General features: G+C 48.6%; 1 long non-coding RNA gene across 1 annotated transcript in view; it reads right to left on the bottom strand.

Moving 5' to 3' along the window:
- Positions 1 to 4,151: 4,151 nt before the first annotated feature.
- LOC137531501 (uncharacterized) overlaps positions 4,152 to 24,403 on the bottom strand; it is a 29,257-nt gene continuing 9,005 nt past the window's right edge. The window contains exon 3 of the long non-coding RNA XR_011023654.1: positions 4,152 to 4,395. This is a non-coding gene — a long non-coding RNA (uncharacterized lncRNA). The remainder of the gene's footprint in view (positions 4,396 to 24,403) is intronic.

Here is a 24,403-nt window from a genome sequence, read left to right as displayed (position 1 = left end):
CCCTGCAGGGTACCTGAAACAGAATGTGTCCTGCAGGGTGCCTGAGATAGAATGTGCCCTGCAGGGTGACTGAGACAGAATGTGCCCTGCAGGGGGCCTGAGAAAGAATGTGTCCTGCAGGGTGTCTGAGACAGAATGTTCCCTGCAGGGAGCCTGAGACAGAATGTGCCCTGCAGGGTGCCTGAGACAGAATGTGTCCCGCAGGGGGCCTGAGGGAGAATGTGCCCTACAGGGTGCCTGAGACAGAATGTGCCCTGCAGGGTGCTTGAGACAGAATGTGCCCTGCAGGGGGCCTGAGGCAGACTGTGCCCTGCAGGGTGCCTGAGGCAGAATGTGCCCTGCAGGGTGCCTGAAGCAGAATGTGCCCTGCAGGGGGCCTGAGACAGAATGTGTCCCGCAGGGTGCCTGAGACAGAATGTGCCCTGCAGGATGCCTGAGACAGAATGTGCCCTGCAGAGGGCCTGAGGCAGAATGTGTCCTGCAGGATGCCTGAGACAGAATGTGCCCTGCAGGAGGCCTGAGATAGAATGTGCCCTGCAGGGTACCTGAAACAGAATGTGTCCTGCAGGGTGCCTGAGATAGAATGTGCCCTGCAGGGTGCCTGAGACAGAATATACACTGCACCATGAGCGTAGGGCCCGCGGTCGCAGGGGTCGCCGTGGCGACCGGGCCCACCTCCTAAAGAGGCGGGGGAGGGGCCCGGGGGCCTGGACCCCCCAGGTGTTGAAATCACCGCAGCGCACTGCGGGGACTTGCTCCCGGAGGCAGAGCAAGGGTTACGGCCAGATGGCTGCCGAAGCCCTGCACTAGAGACTATTTGTGTCTCCCGTACAGGGCTTCGGGCGCCATCTTCCCGTAGCCCTGCACTCTGCCTGTCAGCGCGGGAGAAACTGGCTGCTCCGCTGCAGGATCGTCGCTAGAGGAGCTGCACGAGGGAGGCTGGTTGCACGTCGGGGAGCTCACGCCAGAGGCTGGCCAGGTGAGTGATATTTTTTTTATTTGTACAGGTTTATTTTCTGGTGACTGCCCCCACATAACGATTATTTTCTGGTGACTGCCCCCACATAACGATTATTTTCTGGTGACTGCCCCCACGTAACGATTATTTTCTTGTGACTGCCCCCACATAACGATTATTTTCTGGTGACTGCCCCCACATAACGATTACTTTCTGGTGACTGCCCCCACATAACGATTATTTTCTGGTGACTGCCCCCACATAACGATTATTTCCTGGTGACTGCCCCCACATAACGATTATTTTCTGGTGACTGCCCCCACATAACGATTATTTTCTGGTGACTGTCCCCACATAAAGATTATTTTCTGGTGACTGTCCTCACATAATGATTATTTTCTGGTGACTGCCCCCACATAACGATTATTTTCTGGTGACTGTCCCCACATCACGATTATTTTCTGGTGACTGCCCCCACATAAGGATTATTTTCTGGTGACTGTCCCCACATAATGATTCTTTTCTGGTGACTGCCCCCACATAATGATTATTTTCTGGTGACTGTCCCCACATAATGATTATTTTCTTGTGACTGTCCCCACATAACGATTATTTTCTGGTGACTGTCCCCACATAACGATTATTTTCTGGTGACTGTCCCCACATAACGATTATTTTCTGGTGACTGCCCCCACATAACGATTATTTTCTGGTGACTGCCCCCACATAGCGATTATTTTCTGGTGACTGCTCCCCACATAGCGATTATTTTCTGGTGAAAGCTCCCACATTGCGTTTATCTTCTGGTGAATGCCCTCACATTGCGATTATTTTCTGGTGAATGCCCCCACATTGCGATTATTTTCTGGTGAATGCCCCCACATTGCGTTTATTTTCTGGTGAATGCTCCCACATTGCGTTTATTTTCTGGTGAATTCCCCCACATTGCGTTTATTTTCTGGTGAATTCCCCCACATTGCGTTTATTTTCTGGTGAAAGCTCCCACATTGCGTTTATTTTATGGTGAAAGCTCCCACATTGCGTTTATTTTCTGGTGAATGCCCCCACATTGCGTTTATTTTCTGGTGAATGCCCTCACATTGCGTTTATTTTCTGGTGAATGCCCCCACATTGCGTTTATTTTCTGGTGAATTCCCCCACATTGCGTTTATTTTCTGGTGAATGCTGCCACATAGCGTTTATTTTCTGGTGAAAGCTCCCACATTGCGTTTATTTTCTGGTGAAAGCTCCCACATTGCGTTTATTTTATGGTGAAAGCTCCCGCATTGCGTTATTTTCTGGTAAATGCTGCCACATTGCGTTTATTTTCTGGTGAAAGCTCCCACATTGCGTTTATTTTCTGGTGAAAGCTCCCACATTGCGTTTATTTTCTGGTGAATGCTGCCACATAGCGTTTATTTTCTGGTGAAAGCTCCCACATTGCGTTTATTTTATGGTGAAAGCTCCCACATTGCGTTTATTTTCTGGTGAAAGCTCCCACATTGCGTTTATTTTCTGGTGAATGCCCCCACATTGCATTTATTTTCTGGTGAATGCCCCCACATTGCGTTTATTTTCTGGTGAATGCCCCCACATTGCGTTTATTTTATGGTGAAAGCTCCCACATTGCGTTTATTTTCTGGTGAATGCCCCCACATTGCATTTATTTTATGGTGAATGCTCCCACATTGCGTTTATTTTCTGGTGAATGCCCCCACATTGCATTTATTTTCTGGTGAATGCCCCCACATTGCGTTTATTTTCTGGTGAATTCCCCCACATTGCGTTTATTTTCTGGTGAAAGCTCCCACATTGCGTTTACTTTCTGGTGAAAGCTCCCACATTGCTTTTATTTTCTGGTGAATGCTCCCACATTTCGTTTATTTTCTGGTGAATGCTCCCACATTGCGTTTATTTTCTGGTGAATGCTGCGCACATAACGATTATTTTCTGGTGACTGCTCCCCATATTGCGATTATTTTCTGGTGAATGCTGCGCACATAATGATTATTTTCCGGTGAATGCTGCGCACATAACGATTTTCTGGTGAATGCTGCGCACATAACAATTATTATCTGGTGAATGCTGCACACATAACGATTATTTTCTGGTGAATGCTGCGCACATAACGATTTTCTGGTGAATGCTGCGCACATAACAATTATTATCTGGTAAATGCTGCGCACATAACGATTATTTTCCGGTGAATGCTGTGCACATAACGATTTTCTGGTGAATGCTGCGCACATAACGATTTTCTGGTGAATGCTGCGCACATAACAATTATTATCTGGTGAATGCTGCACACATAACGATTATTTTCTGGTGAATGCTGCGCACATAACGATTTTATGGTGAATGCTGCGCACATAACAATTATTATCTGGTGAATGCTGCACACATAACGATTATTTTCTGGTAAATGCTGCGCACATAACGATTATTATCTGGTAAATGCTGCGCACATAACGATTATTTTCCGGTGAATGCTGTGCACATAACGATTTTCTGGTGAATGCTGCGCACATAACGATTTTCTGGTGAATGCTGCGCACATAACAATTATTATCTGGTGAATGCTGCACACATAACGATTATTTTCTGGTGAATGCTGCGCACATAACGATTTTATGGTGAATGCTGCGCACATAACAATTATTATCTGGTGAATGCTGCACACGTAACGATTATTTTCTGGTGAATGCTGCGCCCATAACGATTTTCTGGTGAATGCTGCGCACATAACAATTATTATCGGGTGAATGCTGCGCACATAACGATTATTTTACTTCAGACTGGCATCTTGCTACTAATTGCCCTATTTCCTCTGGGTGCTGCGTATGTTTGCAAATTGAACGTGGCAGCCGTGCTGCTGGCAAGCGGAATTGATATTGCCATGCCATGCACAGCTATGGGGATTTGGATATGTGTGTGCTTCGGGTGTTGCGAGGGGGGGGCTGTTGTTGCCGGGAGGGGGGGGGCCCACATCCAGATTCCGCATCGGGGCCCAGAGGTTTCTAGCTACGCCACTGCACTGCACATAATTGTATTGATAAAGAGAGTGCAGTGTTGTACCCTGTACACTAGAGAGCACACCAGGGCTTTGCCTGTACCGTCTGTGCCAAGAAACAGTTCTAGAGATCAGTGATCACCTGGCTTGAAATGGATGTGATGAATTCAATAACTTATACAATTATTTTATGTCATTTTTTTAATTTAATTTCCTGCCAGACATGCAAATCACCATTATAATTCTGTTACTGTCAGATACAGATGTTTTAGCAGGAGACATTCTCTTTAATGTGAATTTTGCCGCTCAGAAGAAGTTCCAACGCGCAACCCACTAATTTGGCATTTTCTTCTTTGTTGGGTCCTTTCTCAAAGTAGGTTTGTGCTTCCGCCATCAGAGGTTTAGTTACTTCTTTATTTTTGTCGTCCTGGAGAAGAAAAATGACATAACGTTAGCAGCATGAAAGCACAAGTAAGGGGAGATATCTTGTAGCCTCTAGGCACAAATTCTTGTTTGTTTTCTCAGAACTTGGGCGAGCAACGACATTAGCATTTTTTTTAACGGTAGATGCCTAAAGCCTGGCACACACTTTCAATTATGATTGGCCAATTACTAACCAATTTTACTACTTCCATATAGTAAGAGGGTTTACCTACACAATATGCTCAGGTATTACTCAATAACTGTTGAACCTCATACTACACGGAGCGGAGGTGTTAAAATGTGTCAGCGATTGGTTCAGAATTGTAATGCTAAGTACAGACTTTAGACTACTATCGTTTGTAACAACAGGTAATTAGCAGGAGAACGTCTGTTCGCCGACTGGAGTGCTGAGCTCTTAATTGTACGACCTTAACAACTGACTATATTCAAACAACCGATCGTGAGCGATTATTGCGCGCGCATACCAAAGTGATGAAGTTTGTTGGGTGATGGATTCTACACCTGCGCAAACAATTGTTATCTAACGACATCTATAAACACATTTATTTTCTAATGAACGACGTTCAATTTAATTAACTTCCGCCCATAATTTCCTTTTACCGATATTGTTTATTCTTCGTTCTATTTAAAGAGTAACTCCGACCAAGAATTGAACTTTATCCCAATCAGTGGCTGATACCTCCTTTTACATGAGAAATCTATTCATTTTCACAAACCGACCATCAGGGGGCTCTGTATGGCTGATATTGTGGTGAAACCCCTCCCACAAGAAACTCTGAGGACCGTGGTACTCCTGGCAGTTTCCTGTCTGCGAACCTTGTTGCATTGTGGGAAATAGCTGTTTACAGCTGTTTCCAACTGCCAAAAAAGCATGCAGCAGCTACATCACCTGCCCACAGTAAAAATGTCACCATGTAATAAATGTCAGAATGTAAATCAGGAATTTAAAAGATTTTACAATGGGCAAACACTGACTAAATCTTTCATACATAATTATTGTAAAAATGAAGCACCTTTTTATTACATTACTAGCTGATGACCCGTTGAAAAATCAACAGGTGAATTTTGATTGGTTGTTGTAGGCTCCACCCATTTTGCTGAATATTAATCCCAGTCACCAGTGACCAACTGTGCAAAGTTTGAGAACCCTGCCATTAACAGTGTAAGCATGGCTGCTATTTCACCAGTGAAATTTGTTTTTGGCTCCCCCGACTTTTTTTTAACCTTGACACACAGTCCCTTAATGACCAAGTTTGTGAGCTTTGAGGTTCCTGGCATCAAAAATGTGTGAATGGAAGCAGTTTATCCAGCAAGGAAATCTGATTGGCTGTTTGTGGCCCCGCCCCTTTAGTGAATTTGAACCCCAGTCACCCAATGACTGACTGTAGCAAATATGAAGCCTCTGCTATTAACAGTGTAAGAATGACAGCAGTTTAAATATTCCCCTTGAAAATCAATAGGTGAATTTTGATTGGCTGTTGTATGCTCCACCCACTTTCTTGAGTATTAATCTCATTCACCCAGTGACCGACTGTGGCAAGTTTGAGAACCCTGCAATTAACAGTCTCAGGGTACGTACAGACATACGATAACGATCGTTCGTTCTGAACGACGAACGATGTTAAAGGAGGTATCGGCCGATGATCGTTTGAAGAAAGGCTACTTTGAACATCGTTCGTGTACGAACGATCTTGGAACGAGCGTTGCGTGCGCAACATGATGTATAAACTGATTTCAAACCCAAGTGTCAAAAAGAACTGTTTGAGCATGTGCAAAGCTTTGAGAACGAACGATCAACGACCGATCGTTGTACAGACATTACTTTTTGAACGATGGTCGTTGGAAAAGATCTGGCAGAATGGATCGTTCTTTATCAACGACATATCTCATTGGTCGGTCGTTTTAATGATCGTTTGTGCACTTTTTACGAACGATCGTCGGGCAATGCCGTCGGTAACGATCGTTTCAAACGACTATAGTCGCATGTCTGTACGCACCCTAAGAATGGCTGCAGTTTACATTTTCCCATTAAAAAGTAACGGCTGAAATCTGATTGGCTGTTTTATGCTCTGCCCACTTTTCCTGGATTTGTAACCTCGATCACCAAGTGACCAACTGTGCGGAGTGTGGGGACTCTGGCTTGATTACTGTGAGAATGGCAGGCTTTTGTTATGGGAGTGAAGATCCTGATGGTCACACTTGTTTTATGACCCTTGTGAGATGGGCCCCAAAGGCTGTGAAGGGCACCAAGGGGTGTCAAGGGAAGGGGTGTGATCATTGGGGGGGCCCATCAAATTTTAGCTGGCTTGATTACTGTGAGAATGGCAGCTTTTTACATTTTTTCCATTGATATGAATGGGTGAAATCTGATTTGCTGTTTGTAGCTCCGCCCAGGTGTGCAGGGGGGACGCGAGACCCCCAGAACATATCATCTCAGGTAGTAAGGGATCTGTATACTAAGTTTCGTTCAAATCGGTTAAGCCGTTTTTGAGTGATCGCAGCACATACATACACACATACATCCGATTTTATATATATAGATTTTCACTGGAGTTCCTCTTTAATGATCGTTTCCTAAAATTCTTTACAAGATTGTTGGGTGAACGATCGTTAAGATGCTGTTATGAACGACTATAGTCTAAAGTCTGTTCTTAGCATACTGTATATACTTGCATATAAGCTGACCTGCGTATAAGCCGGGGCACCCACTTTTCCCTCAGACACCAGGAAAAAGTGATTGACTCGTGTGTAATCCCCCTTCACAGTAGCCAGATGTGCCCCCGGTACACGTCGTTGACTTTCCCCATACCCAGATGTGCACCAAGGATGATACAGCTGTGTCCCAAGACGCCACTAGATGCCACCATAGATATGAGACACAGCGATTGCCACACAGGAAGAACACCCGATCATTGCACTGCTGACACGTTGCTTGCATGCTCCGCTACACAAGCCAGGGGACACAGGCAGTGTTGAGCAGCGCACTCTGCACACCATGTTGCAGGGAATAGGGGGCACAGACACAGCAGGGAGCCAGCTGGCAAGAGATTACTAGTGCAAGATCCTTACACTCCTCTGCCGGTAACATAACCTGCTTCACCATCCATTCTGCTTCACTGACTCGCATATAAGCCGAGGGGGTAACTTTTCAGCACATTCTTTTGTGCTGAAAAATTAGGCTTATACGCGAGTATATAAGTTAAGTGTGTATCAAGCTTAAACATCCTTAGGGCTGGGACCCACTAGGGTGATTTATGGCAGCATTTTGGGATCACCGACAATCCCCGGCGAGTCCCAAAAATGCTTTGCCAATGAAAATGTGTGTCGGTGAACCCACGAGTGCAATTGTGATTACATGCAGCGTTTTGACCATGTTTGCGCTCAATGCTAAGTATATAAGCGCTGCAAAAACGCTTTGTAATGCAATATTGCAGAGCTTGGGGGGTTGCAAACTTTGGACAAACTTTATAAACTTTATTATACACACCAGGTGTCCGTATCTCCTGCTTCCGTCCGTAGCCACACCGCCTAAAGGAAGATGTCACAGTCTCGATTCTGATTGGTTCTAGAGAAGCACCTATGTTCCTTTAGGGGGCGGGGCTACGGACGGAAGCCGGACATCCAACACCCGGTAATTGTAATAATTTGAAAGGATCAATCAGAATGATCACAATAGTTGGCACAAAGCTTACACCTTTTTAAAATCGCTACCAAAATCACTGGAAAACGCTCATGAAATTGCTTACAAAGCGCTCATTAAAAATGCTAGCGTATGCGGTAGCGGCGCAGCGATTCTAGGTGGATTCCACGTCTAAAAGTAGGTAGTAGGGACGATATGCAAAGCGTGCATGCAAATTAAAGAGACACTGAAGCGAAAAAAAAATTATGATATTATGATTTGTATGTGTAGTACAGCTAAGAAATAAAACATTAAGATCAGATACATCAGTCTAATTGTTTCCAGTGCAGGAAGAGTTCAGAAACTCCAGTTGTTATCTCTATGCAAAAAAGCCATTAAGTTCTACTACTTTCAAAGTCGTGGAGAGGGCTGTTTTCTGACTTTTATTATCTCAACTGTTCCTGGACTATTTACTTTTTCTCTGCCAGAGGAGAGGTCATTAGTTCACAGACTGCTCTGAAAGACTCATTTTGAATGCTGAGTGTTGTGTAATCTGCACATATTATAGAATGATGCAATGTTAGAAAAAACACTATATACCTGAAAATAAAAATATCAGAATATTTTCTTTGCTGCTAATCTTCTAGTAATTATTTATAGTACACAACCAATTCATTATATCATATTTTTTTTCGCTTCAGTGTCTCTTTAAATGCAAATTGTATGCAGCTCGGGACTGGGACAGTCCAAATTGGCAGTAAGTGCATTTGATTGGCCCAATGGCAAGCGGCATATATCGACATTCGATGTGTATGTTAATCATGTCCCCCACTTATTTGTTTCCATTAATGTACCACCCTTCATTGCCTCCTTAGTTATAGTGTCCCGTATAGAGCTCCATTCAACTAAAGCAGGGGTAGGGAACCTATGGCTCGGGAGCCAGATGTGGCTCTTTTGATGGCTGCATCCGGCTCACATACAGATCAGTAGGGGTTTATTCACTAAACTACACTTCACAAGCAGCACAGCTTAGTGTGGCAGCGCAAGTAACATTTTCAAAGTAGGCACAATACTGCTGTAGCACGCACTACTAACTTACTCGCGCTACCCCAAACCGAACAGCTGCTCCAATTGTCCCAATCTGGACACTGTCAGGTCCAGTGACTTTGTAGGACGAGATCCCCACACTTTGGTTCGCCCAATAGGTTGCCTGTCACTTGACCGGCAGCCTATTGGGCCAAAGTGCGGGGATTTCATCCATAAAGTGAATCAACCCCCAAGTTAGCTAGCTAATTGTACAAGTTGTTAGTCTGTATTTCTCCTGTCTGTCTCTCAGGGAAATTGTTAATGTTGCTGAAACCCGAGAGAAGCTGAAGACGTGTCTGACACTTCCGCTGCCCAGCGGATGAACTGTATACACATCACCATGGCAACAGGGGCGTGAGCCCTCTGCTGCGCATGTGCACTGTCCCAGTTAACATGTTGTATGGCTCTCACGGAAATACATTTTAAAATATGTGGTGTTATGGCTCTCTCAGCCAAAAAGGTTTCTGAACCCTGATCTAAAGCAAATCTGAAGTGAAAATAAACTTATGAGACTTATGAGATTATGAATTCTATGTGTAGTACAGCTGCCAAACGGAGCATTTGTAGCAAAGAAAAGAATCTCGTATTGTTTTCCAGTACAGGAAGAGTTAAAAAAACTTCAGTTGATACCTATGCAAAAGAGCTTCTCTGAGCTCTTCAACCCACTGGGTCAAATACTGTCCTGTTTTCTCAAGCACTTAAAGGACAACTGTAACGAGAGTGATATGGAGGCTGCCATATTTATTTCCTTTTAAACAATATCAGTTGTCTGGCAGCCCTGCTGGTATATTTGCCTGCAGTAGTGTCTGAATCGCACCAGAAACTAATCTTGTCAGATCTGACAATAATGTCAGAAACACCTGGGGCAAGACTCCCTCGGGCCTGGAACCCACTAGAGGTGCGTACACACATGTGACTATAGTCGTTTGAAACGATCGTTCCCCGATCGTTTCAAACGACGATCGTTTAAAAAAAAGCAGCCAACGACCATTAAGTCTAACGACGGACGAGCTAGATCGTTAAAAACGAACGATCTATCTTGGCGGATTTTTTCCAACGACGATCGTTTGCAAAAGTAGTACATCGTTGGAAACGATCGTTCGTACTAGGCTTGACATGCGCATTTCACTATTTCTCCATAGAACTTTTCATTTTTATGCGCAAGTGCAATAGTTACTTTTACGTGATGTAACGTTCGTTCTAACGATCTGATCGTTACACACCTTTTAAAACGAACTTTACTTAAGTCCTTCTTTCATCAATTAAAAGTTTGTTCGTCGTTGACAGCGAACGATCGTTGTCTCATGTGTGTACGTAGCTTAGGAATCGCAGCAGCACACACCCCTAGTCACGCATACCATAAAGATTTCATGAGAAAAATATGATGTTTTATAATTCAAACATCACTGGTCCTTTCTATCCTGGTTCATTTTCCTTCATATTAACATTTTAAAATCAGTAATATATCAATTTATAGGATGGAAATAATGTTTAGAGTCATTCAAACACATTTTTAGTAAAGAAATATGCGTACATTAAAAAAGGGCGTCGGGGAAAAAAGGGGGCGGGGTGTAAACGATAAGCGGTAATACCGTTTGTAAAAATATTGTGTTGTATTTCGTTTACAAATAATGTTTTACTAATTTAGAAATCATTAAATAATGTGTATGAAATCGGCAATTGTGAAAACGTTAATCTTCCCTGTTTCAAAAGTGAAATTTATATTTAAGTTTGTTAAAAAAAGATAATATATGTTTCATCGTTATAATTGTATATTATTGTGAATAACCTTCATTTATCGTTTCTTCTTATAATAAAATCTGAAAATATTGTTTATAACGATGATATAAATATAACTACGTTCGTATGAAGTGTTGTAAAACATTAGTAAGTATTACTAAAATTTTACTAAAACTATACCTAACCCTACTCTCACACAGAACCCTCCCTGTACCTATCCCTAACCCTAAGACCCTCCTGGTGGTGCCTAAACCTAAGACCCCCCTGGTGGTGCCTAACCCTAAGACCCCCCTGGTGGTGCGTAACCCTAACCACCCCCCTGGTGGTGCCTAACCCTAACCACCCACCTGGTGGTGTAAATTGTACTGTAACTATACCTAACCCTACTCTCACACAGAACCCTCCCTGTACCTATCCCTAACCCATAGACCCCCCTGGTGATGCCTAACCCTAAGACACCCCTGGTGGTGACTGGTGACCAACCCTAACCACCCCCCTGGTTGTGCCTAACCCTAAGACCCCCAAGGTGGTGCCTAACCCTAACCACTCCCCTGGTGGTGCCTAACCCTAACCACCCCCCTGGTGGTGTATATTTTACTGTAACTATACCTAACCCTACTCTCACACAGAACCTTTCCTGTACCTATCCCTAACCCCTAGACCCCCCTGGTGGTGCCTAACCCTAAGACCCCCCTGGTGGTGCCTAACCCTAACCACCCCCCTGCTGGTGCCTAACCCTAACCACCCACCTGGTGGTGTAAATTGTACTGTAACTATACATAACCCTACTCTCACACAGAACCCTCCCTGTACCTATCCCTAACCCATAGACCCCCCTGGTGATGCCTAACCCTAAGACACCCTTGGTGGTGCCTAACCCTAAGACCCTCCTGGTGGTGCCTAGCCCTAACCACCCCCCTGGTGGTGCCTAACCCTAACCACCCACCTGGTGGTATAAATTGTACTGTAACTATACCTAACCCTACTCTCACACAGAACCCTCCCTGTACCTATCCCTAACCCATAGACCCCCCTGGTGATGCCTAACCCTAAGACACCCTTGGTGGTGCCTACTGCCTAACCCTAAGACCCTCCTGGTGGTGCCTAGTGGTGCTCAGCAGAGCTCGAATATTCGAGTAGCTCGAATATTCGAGCTCTTTTTCAGCTATTCGAGCTCGGTATTCGAGCTCCGAATAGCTGGAGCTATTCGAATGGGCTATCCGAGTACACTCGAATAGCCCATTCACTATTCGAGCTATTCGAGCAACCCGGCGCTATTCGAGCTCGGTACCGAGCTCGAATAGCGTCATAGCCCAGATTGATGTCCTTAGAGCCAATCAGAGGGCTCCCAGGCCCTCTGACGGCAGCCAATCACAGAGGGGGACCCTGGCCAGCCCCTACCCTATAAATAGCGGCCGCCATGTTCCGTTTCTCCATGCTTGCCTGAGACTTGTACAGAGAGAGAGTTGCTCCTTTGTGCTTTGGCTTAGCAAGTGCTCTATTGTGATCATTTACCTAGCGTTTTTGCTCACCTACACCTGCCATATACACCTATATTGTTGTTAGTTAGATAGACATTGTATTTTAGTTAGTAGCTTGTGTGTTACATTAGAGACAGGCAGCTGCTGCAAGCTTACAGGTTTAGGCCTCAGGGGGGCCTTGCCTCTGTGGGCAGCTGTCCTCTGTTTATTTCTCTCATCTATACCAGTATTTCTGCTGTCCTTTACTAATAGTATTGTAGTTATACTGTACTAGGAGTAGGACACTCACTGACTGTCACTGTTTATAGGCTACTAGCTAGCTCCTGCGTGTGTGCACTCACTCACTGTCTGTGTGTACACACACTCTATTTCCTTCTGATTACTGATAGATTATTGTTATTTAGTTGTACTTACTTACTACTTACTCTTACTGTACCCGTAGGGACACTCACTGTCACTGTTCATATAGGCTACTAGCTCCTGCGTGTGCGCACTGCACTCACTGTCTGAGTGTACACACACAACACACACTCTATTTCCTTCTGATCGCTGATTGATTATCGTAATTAGTTAGTTGTACTTACTGTTACTACTTACTCTTACTGTACTAGGAGTCTAGGACACTCAGTCACTGTCCATAGGCTACTAGCTCCTGCGTGCGTGCACTCACTGTCTGAGTGTACACACACCCACACTCCATTTCCTTCTGATCGCTGATTGATTATCGTAATTAGTTAGTTCTACTTACTGTTACTACTTACTCTTACTGTACTAGGAGTCTAGGACACTCAGTCACTGTGTTCATAGGCTACTAGCTCCTGCGTGCGTGCACTCACTGTCTGAGTGTACACACACCCACACTCCATTTCCTTCTGATCGCTGATTGATTATCGTAATTAGTTAGTTGTACTTACTGTTAATACTTACTCTTACTGTACTAGGAGTCTAGGACACTCAGTCACTGTCCATAGGCTACTAGCTCCTGCGTGCGGTCACTCACTGTCTGAGTGTACACACACCACCCACACTCTATTTCCTTCTGATCGCTGATTGATTATTGTAATTAGTTAGTTCTACTTACTGTTACTACTTACTCTTACTGTACTAGGAGTCTAGGACACTCAGTCACTGTGTTCATAGGCTACTAGCTCCTGCGTGCGTGCACTCACTGTCTGAGTGTACACACACCCACACTCCATTTCCTTCTGATCGCTGATTGATTATTGTAATTAGTTAGTTCTACTTACTGTTACTACTTACTCTTACTGTACTAGGAGTCTAGGACACTCAGTCACTGTCCATAGGCTACTAGCTCCTGCGTGCGGTCACTCACTGTCTGAGTGTACACACACCACCCACACTCTATTTCCTTCTGATCGCTGATTGATTATTGTAATTAGTTAGTTCTACTTACTGTTACTACTTACTCTTACTGTACTAGGAGTCTAGGACACTCAGTCACTGTGTTCATAGGCTTCTAGCTCCTGCGTGCGTGCACTCACTGTCTGAGTGTACACACACCCACACTCCATTTCCTTCTGATCGCTGATTGATTATTGTAATTAGTTAGTTCTACTTACTGTTACTACTTACTCTTACTGTACTAGGAGTCTAGGACACTCAGTCACTGTGTTCATAGGCTTCTAGCTCCTGCGTGCGTGCACTCACTGTCTGAGTGTACACACACCCACACTCCATTTCCTTCTGATCGCTGATTGATTATTGTAATTAGTTAGTTCTACTTACTGTTACTACTTACTCTTACTGTACTAGGAGTCTAGGACACTCAGTCACTGTGTTCATAGGCTACTAGCTCCTGCGTGCGTGCACTCACTGTCTGAGTGTACACACACCCACACTCCATTTCCTTCTGATCGCTGATTGATTATTGTAATTAGTTAGTTCTACTTACTGTTACTACTTACTCTTACTGTACTAGGAGTCTAGGACACTCAGTCACTGTGTTCATAGGCTACTAGCTCCTGCGTGCGTGCACTCACTGTCTGAGTGTACACACACCCACACTCCATTTCCTTCTGATCGCTGATTGATTATTGTAATTAGTTAGTTCTACTTACTGTTACTACTTACTCTTACTGTACTAGGAGTCTAGGACACTCAGTCACTGTGTTCATAGGCTACTAGCTCCTGCGTGCGTGCACTCACTGTCTGAGTGTACACACACCCACACTCCATTTCCTTCTGATCGCTGATTGATTATTGTAATTAGTTAGTTCTACTTACTGTTACTACTTACTCTTACTGTACTAGGAGTCTAGGACACTCAGTCACTGTGTTCATAGGCTTCTAGCTCCTGCGTGCGTGCACTCACTGTCTGAGTGTACACACACCCACACTCCATTTCCTTCTGATCGCTGATTGATTATTGTAATTAGTTAGTTCTACTTACTGTTACTACTTACTCTTACTGTACTAGGAGTCTAGGACACTCAGTCACTGTGTTCATAGGCTACTAGCTCCTGCGTGCGTGCACTCACTGTCTGAGTGTACACACACCCACACTCCATTTCCTTCTGATCGCTGATTGATTATTGTAATTAGTTAGTTCTACTTACTGTTACTACTTACTCTTACTGTACTAGGAGTCTAGGACACTCAGTCACTGTGTTCATAGGCTACTAGCTCCTGCGTGCGTGCACTCACTGTCTGAGTGTACACACACCCACACTCCATTTCCTTCTGATCGCTGATTGATTATTGTAATTAGTTAGTTCTACTTACTGTTACTACTTACTCTTACTGTACTAGGAGTCTAGGACACTCAGTCACTGTGTTCATAGGCTACTAGCTCCTGCGTGCGTGCACTCACTGTCTGAGTGTACACACACCCACACTCCATTTCCTTCTGATCGCTGATTGGTTATTGTAATTAGTTAGTTCTACTTACTGTTACTACTTACTCTTACTGTACTAGGAGTCTAGGACACTCAGTCACTGTGTTCATAGGCTACTAGCTCCTGCGTGCGTGCACTCACTGTCTGAGTGTACACACACAACACACACTCTATTTCCTTCTGATCGCTGATTGATTATCGTAATTAGTTAGTTCTACTTACTGTTACTACTTACTCTTACTGTACTAGGAGTCTAGGACACTCAGTCACTGTCCATAGGCTACTAGCTCCTGCGTGCGTGCACTCACTGTCTGAGTGTACACACACTAAATTTACTTGTGATTACTACTGATTATTGTAACTGCTAGTTGTACTTCCTGACTGTTACTACTTACTTACTGTACTAGGGGACACTCACTCAGTCACCTCACCAACCAACCCACTCCATTAAAGTACCCCACTTTTCAGCCGCCCTTTTAAAAAACTTTTCTCTATACGCCCAAAACATTGAAGATGTCTGGAAGTGGCAACCAGCGCGGTTTGGGCAAGGGGAAGGGCAGCAAGGGAATCAGGAGGAGAGGGAGCAGCATTGTGGCAAGCCGCGGCCGCGGGCGCGCCACCATGCACAGTTCCGCAGCAGCAGCAGCAGCGTCAGTGGCTAACATTCCTCCCATAGCCACTGGCCGTGGACGCCTTGGGCGCCGCCCAGCAGGAGCATCTGCAACTCACGCTGCAGAGACACAGCAGCAGCAGCGTGTAGCACCTGCTCCCATTTTCCTCCAGCCGGGTCGGAAACGTCCCATTGAGGAAAAGGATGCAGACACTGTGGTGCAACTCATGACGGAGGATGAGCAGCCCGCCATCAGCTCTGCATCCGAGGCCTCCACCCTCACCACCACCACCACCACCACCCCTGTTCGCAGCAGCCGCCCAGCAGGGTCTGGGGAGGAGGCCAGTTCACCGTCACTCGCCGACCTGTCATTCAGCAGTCTTTTGACCCCAGGCATCATGAGTAAATTGTCTGCTGTTGTTGGCGATCTTGAGGAGGAGATGCTGATGGGCACTTTGGGGGATGAGGGATTGGACAGCAAGACTGTGGCGACAGTCAAGCAGCCCATCCATGCATCAGGAGAGGAGTTTGGGGGGTCCTCATCCCAGCAGGACATGTTTCAGGAGGGGGAGGATGATGATGACCCGGTGACAGACAGAGACTGGGTGCCACCACCTCCAGGGGATGTCGTCCTCAGCAGCTCTGAGGAGGAGGAGGAGGATGCTCTTGTGGGCCTTGCAAGGAGGCGCATCATTGCAAGCATTGGCAGCAGCAGTAGGCAGGTCCCACAGCCTGCTGGTGTCTCAGGCTCAGCAGCAGCAGCAGCAGCATCTGCCAGTACCACCACCAGCCGCACCCAAGCCCCCCAAGCCCCCCCCCCCAACCACCACAGGGAGACAGGCAGCAGCGCTTCCATGCCGTAGGGGGATGTTTAAGTCACCAATCTGGCGATATTTCACCATGCCCACTGTGTACAGCAAGTACGCCACTTGCAACCACTGTCAGCGGAAGTTGAGCAGAGGTGCAGACCCCTTAAAGTTCTGCACCAGCTCGCTCATCAACCACCTTGCGGCTAAACATTTCCACCAGCATGAGGAGTTCCAGAGGCTGAAGGCATCTGGTGCTGGCAGTGGCACCACACCCATCACTGCACAGCCTTCAGCAGCAGCAGCAGCAACAGCAGCCACCCGCCCTCCTGCTCCTCCAGCAGCACCAGCAGGAGTGCGGAAACGCACTGCTCCTCCCCCCTCTGCAACTCCTGCCACCGACACTGAGGCCTGTTCTGGCAGCCAGTCCTCAGTGGCCTCCTCTGCTGTGTCTGCTGATTCCCGTGTCAGCAAAAGGCCACGCCAGAGCCTTTTGAGCGAGTCCTTCCAGGGGGTGGTTAGGGCTCTGCCTCCCAGCAGCCGTCGCGTGCGGCAGCTGAACGGCTTGCTGGCACGGGCCATGTGCTCCCAACTCCTGCCGTACACGCTCGTGCAGGAGGGGAGCGACATTCGTGCGCTGCTTGCTTGCGCAGCCCCAGACTGGCAGCTCCCCAGCAGACACTTCTTTGCCCGCAAGGCCATTCCTGCACTGCACCGCTTTGTGATGGCCAATGTGGAGCGAGGGCTGGAGCACGCGGTTGGTGAAAGGGTCCACGTCACCATGGACTCCTGGAGCAGCCGCTTCGGGACAGGCCGCTACCTGTCCTTCACTGTCCACTGGGTCAGCTTGGTGGAAGGGGGTGAGGATGGGAGAGCAGCAGCGGGCACAGCAGCAGCAGCAACACAGTGGGTGGTGCCACCCCGCAGGGTCAGGGGAACTGCAGCAGGTTCCTCCGATCCTCTGCCATCCTCCGGCACACCTGGCCAAACCCCCCGCCTCAGCAGCAGCGTGAAGGCCCGCCACTGCCAAGCGCTGCTGCACTTGGTCAGCCTTGGGAAGACCAAGCTGACGGCAACCCATGTGTTGGCCAAACTCCAGGAGCAGGAGAGGATTTGGCTGACCCCCAGAGGCCTCAGAGTCGGAGAGGTGGTGGCCGACAATGGGGCCAATCTGGTTGCCGCAATAGACAGGGGAAACCTGACCCACATCCCCTGTCTTTCCCACGTGCTGAACCTGGTGGTGCAGAAGTTCCTGCGCACCTACCAGGGGATGGGCGAACTGCTGGAAACGGCAAGGAATGTTGTGCGTCACTTCCGGCGCTCGGCTGCAGCCTGTGCGAGCCTGGAAGACGTGCAAAAGGAGCTGGATCTGCCACGCCATCGGCTGATCCTTGACGTTCCGACTCGCTGGAACTCCACCCTGGCGATGTTGGAGCGTCTGGTTGAACAGAGGCACGCTGTCAAACAGTACCTTGCCCTGGCCACTGTTTCCGCAGCTCAGAGAAGGGACAAGACCAGCAACATCCCGTCCATCGTCCCCGATGATGACTGGAGGCACATGCAGCAGGTGTGCTTTGTGCTGGCTCCCTTCCTGCAGGCCACAAACATGGTGAGCAGGGACCATGCTATGGTCTGCGAGTGGGTGCCCCTGGTTTCTCTGCTGAACAGGGCCCTCGATGCTTTGCTGGAACAGGGAGCGGCAGCCTTGGACCAGCAGGAGCGGCAACCAGCTGCGCAGTCCACCTCTGAGGGGGAGGAGGAGGAGGACTTGGTGGAGGTCCCTGACCTGGCTGCTGATGAGGGGGATCAGCACAGCGCAGCTGAGTTGGTGCGGGGGTGGAGAGAGGATGAGGCGGCAGAGGAGGAGGATGAGGACAGCACTGACGTCGATGTGCCAGCAGACGTGGCCCGCCTCTTCCCAATGGCAGCGCACATGCTGACGTGCCTGCGCAGGGACCCCAGGGTGATCCAGATGAAGCAGAGGGAGGAGATCTGGATCAGCATGATGTTGGACCCACGCCTCAAGGGGAAGTTGAGCCAGTTCCTGCCGCCTGCAGGAGGAGACCCAGCGCAACAAATAAGGAGCTTGCAGCAGGCCCTTGTTGAGCGCTTGGAGGAAGCCTTCCCCCAGCCTTCCACCCCCACTGTCCAGCAGCCAGCACAGAGGCAGCAGCAGGTGCCTGCATCCAGGGCCGGCCCTAGGTTTTACAGCGCCCTGAGCGTAACCAGATTTTGGCGCCCCCCCCATTCATCCCCTTCACATTGCGTGCATATAATAGGCAGATCCCCCCCCTTAGTGTATATAGGCTACTAGTCTTGCATATGTAGGCAGATCCCCCTTTAATGTATATATAGGCAGATCCCCCTTAGTGCATATAGGCTTAGGCTACTAGTCTTGCAGTTACAGATTTTTTTTAGTGTATTTAGGCAGCCGATCCCCCTCTCCCCTCTTAGTGTATCTAGCATAGGCATATTCCCCCTTTAGCGTAGGGAGGTTGGGGAGCCTTACTTTTTGCTGGTCTTATATTCTTACTGTCTGCAGAGCAGTCTGCAGACTCAGCGCCATCAGATAATTCATCAAGTAGTCACATGCCATCAGATAATTCATCAAGTAGTCACATGCCATCAGATAATTCATCAAGTAGTCACATGCCATCAGATAATTCATCAAGTCCTCACATGCCATCAGATAATTCATCAAGTAGTCACATGCCATCAGATAATTCATCAAGTCCTCACATGCCATCAGATAATTCATCAAGCAGTCTCATGCCATCAGATAATTCATCAAGCAGTCTCATGCCATCAGATAATTCATCAAGCAGTCTCATGCCATCAGATAATTCGTCAGGTCGTCACATGCCATCAGATAATTCATCAAATCGTGGCATGCCATCAGGTAATTCATCAAATAGTCACATGCTGCCCAATAAAAATAAAGCTGTAACAGTCAACCAGATAAAATAATTAAGTAGCCAGGTACCTCACAATAAACAAACTACATAGACAGATGCCTCAAGATAAAACAATTTAGTAGCCAAGTCCACCCTGGATACATAAATTAAACAGCCATGTTCACCAAATAAAATAATTAGATAGCTATGTGCCCATACATATCAGTAGGTAGAAAAATGTGCCCCTAGATGTTAGGTAACCATAGCGGACCCCCAATTGCTAGCTGGGTGCAGGGTGTTTGCTGGGTGCAGGTTAGGGCAGTGTGCAGGATGGTGGCTGCGTGCAGGGCAGGGTGCAGGTTAGGGCAGTGTGCAGGATGGGTGCAGGGACAGGGTGCTGGTAAGGGCAGTTGTGGCTGGGGCAGGGTGGGCAGTTTTGGATGGAGCAGGGTGGGCAGTTGTGGCTGGGTGGGCAGTTGTGGCTGAGGCAGGGTTGGCAGTTGTGGCTGGGTGGGCAGTTGTGGCTGAGGCAGGGTGGGCAGTTATGGCTGGGTGTGCAGTTGTGGCTGGGTGGGCAGCTGGGGCAGGGTGGGCAGTTGAGGCTGGGTGGGCAGTTGAGGCTAGGGCAGGGTGGGCAGTTGTGGCTGAGGCAGGGTGGGCAGTTGTGGCTGGGTGGGCAGTTGTGGCTGAGGTAAGGTGGTAAGTTGTGGCTGGGTGGGCAGTTGTGGCTGAGGCAGGGTGGGCAGTTGTGGCTGAGTGTGCAGTTGTGGCTGGGTGGGCAGCTGGGGCAGGGTGGGCAGTTGAGGCTAGGGCAGGGTGGGCAGTTGTGGCTGAGGCAGGGTGGGCAGTTGTGGCTGAAGCAGGGTGGGCAGTTGTGGCTGGAGCAGGGTGGGCAGTTGTGGCTGGAGCAGGGTGGGCAGCTGGGGCAGGGTGGGCAGTTGTGGCTGGAGCAGGGTGGGCAGCTGGGGCAGGGTGGGCAGTTGTGGCTGAAGCAGGGTGGGCAGTTGTGGCTGGAGCAGGGTGGGCAGTTGTGGCTGGAGCAGGGTGGGCAGCTGGGACAGGGTGGGCAGTTGTGGCTGGAGCAGGGTGGGCAGCTGGGGCAGGGTGGGCAGCAGGGGCTGGGGCAGGGTGGGCCGTTGTGGCTGGGTGGGCAGCTGGGGCAGGGTGGGCAGCTGGGGCAGGGTGGGTAGTTGTGGCTGGGTGGGCAGCTGGGGCAGGGTGGGCAGCTGGGGCAGGGTGGGCCGTTGTGGCTGGGTGGGCAGCTGGGGCAGGGTGGGCAGCTGGGGCAGGGTGGGTAGTTGTGGCTGGGTGGGCAGCTGGGGCAGGGTGGGCAGCTGGGGCAGGGTGGGTAGTTGTGGCTGGGTGGGCAGCTGGGGCAGGGTGGGCAGCTGGGGCAGGGTGGGCAGTTGTGGCTGGGGCAGGGTGGGCCGTTGTGGCTGGGTGGGCAGCTGGGGCAGGGTGGGCAGCTGGGGCAGGGTGGGTAGTTGTGGCTGGGTGGGCAGCTGGGGCAGGGTGGGCAGCTGGGGCAGGGTGGGTAGTTGTGGCTGGGTGGGCAGCTGGGGCAGGGTGGGTAGTTGTGGCTGGGTGGGCAGCTGGGGCAGGGTGGGCAGCTGGGGCAGGGTGGGTAGTTGTGGCTGGGTGGGCAGCTGGGGCAGGGTGGGTAGTTGTGGCTGGGTGGGCAGGGTGGGCAGCTGGGGCAGAGTGGGTAGTTGTGGCTGGGTGGGCAGCTGGGGCAGGGTGGGCAGCTGGAGCAGGGTGGGTAGTTGCGGCTGTTACAGACCTCAGATCTCGCGGCGACCGGTCCCCGCAGCCTGTCCCTGCTCTTCTCATGGTGACTGACAGACCTCAGATGGCAGCGACAGCAGAGTCACAGGCCGTGCACGCTACCCGCGCTCAATGTACTCCAAATACGGAAGTGACGTCAGAGGTCAATGACGTCACTTCCGCATTTGGAATATATTCAACGTGGATAGCGTGCACAGCCACAGCCAGCAACTCTTTGTCGCTGCGGTCTGAGGTCTGTCGGGGACAGGCGGCGGGGGCAGAGGCGGCATCGGGAGGGGAGGCTCTGAAACCCACAGCGGCAGTTTGCTGGTCTTCGCCCCCAGCGGCACCAAGGGGCGCAGCAAGACGCTCAGCGAGACGGACCCCATCTGGAGCCCGCAGCAGCAGCCGGATAATGTATGCGGCCAGGAGCGCCCCCCTGGAAGCCGGCGCCCTGAGCGACCGCTCCGGTCGCTCAGGTCAAAGGCCGGCCCTGCCTGCATCCAGCAGCAGCAAGCGCCCCACAGACCTGCTGTCTCTCAGCCACGAGCTCTACAGGACTGTAGAGGCTCCGGCAGCAGTGACTAGAGAGGAGATGCATGCAGCAGCATCCTCCTCCGGTCACAGCCAGCGCCTGACCCGCATGGTGGCTGACTACATGGGGTCGTACAGCGGGCTTGACAGCGATGCCCCTGTTGATCCCATGGAGTATTGGGTCAAGCGCATGGAGATCTGGAGCGAGCTGGCGCAGTACGCCCTGGAAGTGCTGTCCTGCCCCCCTTCCAGCGTGCTGTCCGAGCGCTGCTTCAGTGCAGCTGGTGGCGTGGTCACCGAGAAACGCTCACGTCTGTCTCACAAGTCTGTGGACAGACTGACGTTTCTCAAGATGAACCAGGCGTGGGTGGAAGGCGAGTTCCTGGCCCCTGTTGTCGGCGAGAGGGGGACATGAACTGGCTGCCGGAACCATCGTTAATGTGCCTTACCACCCTTTACCACCTCCTGGCTCCTGCTCACTAAGCCAGCCTGGTTCACTTTGACTATTACGTCGCCTGCAGCCACACATTTTACACCTACAGTGGGCTGCTGTGTACTGCCCTTCTGCTGTCTGTCTGTGTTTCCCACTGCCAGGGTACACAGAATTACCTTCTTCTGCTGCCACTCTGCCACCAGCTATTACGTCAAACAATAGCTATATTGGTTGTAAAACCAAAAACCAAAAAACCATAAAAAAAAAAAAAAAAAGGTTTAATTTTTCTGAGGTGCCCGGGTTGAAAACTGTGTTGTCCCAGTTGTGTATTGGACACAATGTGGGCTGCACGACCGCTGTCTGGGACCTCCTGTTGTGTTTATTTACAGCCCTGGTATCACCGCTAGGTACCAGGGCTATTATGTCACGCTGCCTACCTGCTGCCACACTCACACTGCTCCTCCATACCTCCTCCTGCTGCTGCTGCTGCTGTCTGTCTGTGTTTCCCACTGCCAGGGTACACAGATGATTTACCTTCTGCTGCCACTCTGCCACCAGCTATTACGTCAAACAATAGCTGCTCGCCTACTCCTCCATTCCTCCTCCTGCTGCTGCTGTCTGTCTGTGTTTCCCACTGCCAGGGTACACAGAATTACCTTCTTCTGCTGCCACTCTGCCACCAGCTATTACGTCAAACAATAGCTATATTGGTTGTAAAACCAAAAACCAAAAAACCATTAAAAAAAAAAAAAAGGTTTAATTTTTCTGAGGTGCCCGGGTTGAAAACTGTGTTGTCCCAGTTGTGTATTGGACACAATGTGGGCTGCACGACCGCTGTCTGGGACCTCCTGTTGTGTTTATTTACAGCCCTGGTATCACCGCTAGGTACCAGGGCTATTATGTCACGCTGCCTACCTGCTGCCACACTCACACTGCTCCTCCATACCTCCTCCTGCTGCTGCTGCTGCTGTCTGTCTGTGTTTCCCACTGCCAGGGTACACTACACAGATGATTTACCTTCTGCTGCCACTCTGCCACCAGCTATTACGTCAAACAATAGCTGCTCACATTACTCCTCCATTCCTCCTGCTGCTGTTGCTGTCTGTCTGTGTTTCCCACTGCCAGGGTACACAGAATTACCTTCTGCTGCCACTCTGCCACCAGCTATTACGTCAAACAATAGCTATATTGGTTGCAAAACCAAAACCAAACAAACCATTAAAAAAAAAAAAAAAAGGTTTAATTTTTCTGAGGTGCCCGGGTTGAAAACTGTGTTGTCCCAGTTGTGTATTGGACACAATGTGGGCTGCACGACCGCTGTCTGGGACCTCCTGTTGTGTTTATTTACAGCCCTGGTATCACCGCTAGGTACCAGGGCTATTATGTCACGGCGAGCTGCCTGCCTCATTGACTGCCTGCTGCCACACACTCATCCTCCTCCTCCTGCTGCTGAATTTACCTCCTGCTGTCTTTGTGTTTCCACTGCCAGGGAGCACATACAATGGCGCTTCCAACATGCGTGCGCCCACCAGCTATTTGTTACGCTCAAAAATAGCTGCATTTCTTTAAAAAAAAATTGAAAAGAGAAATACGTGAAGATGATGAAGAAGAAGATGAAAAAGAAGAAGAAGATAAAGAAGAAGAAGATGAAGAAGATGAAGAAGAAGAAGATGAAGAAGAAGATGAAGAAGATGATGAAGAAGAAGATGAAAAAGAAGAAGAAGATGAAGAAGATGAAGAAGATGAAGAAGAAGAAGATGAAGAAGAAGAAGAAGAAGATGAAGAAGATGAAGAAGAAGAAGATGAAGAAGAAGAAGATGAAGAAGAAGAAGAAGAAGAAGATGAAGAAGAAGAAGAAGAAGATGAAGAAGAAGAAGAAGAAGAAGAAGATGAAGAAGAAGAAGAAGATGAAGAAGAAGAAGATGAAGAAGATGAAGATGAAGAAGAAGAAGAAGATGAAGATGAAGATGAAGAAGAAGATGAAGAAGATGAAGAAGAAGATGATGAAGAAGAAGAAGAAGAAGATGATGAAGAAGAAGAAGAAGATGATGAAGAAGAAGAAGAAGATGATGAAGAAGAAGAAGAAGAAGAAGAAGATATAGAAGAAGAAGATCTAGAAGAAGAAGAAGAACGATAAAGAAGAAGAAGAACAAGTATATACAGTAACAC

This window comes from Hyperolius riggenbachi, chromosome 9 (assembly GCF_040937935.1).
Source record: "Hyperolius riggenbachi isolate aHypRig1 chromosome 9, aHypRig1.pri, whole genome shotgun sequence".
Classification (NCBI taxonomy): Eukaryota; Metazoa; Chordata; class Amphibia; order Anura; family Hyperoliidae; genus Hyperolius; species Hyperolius riggenbachi.
The sequence above is the reverse complement of the archived record's forward strand: the minus strand, read 5'-3'. Positions and strand labels throughout refer to the sequence as shown.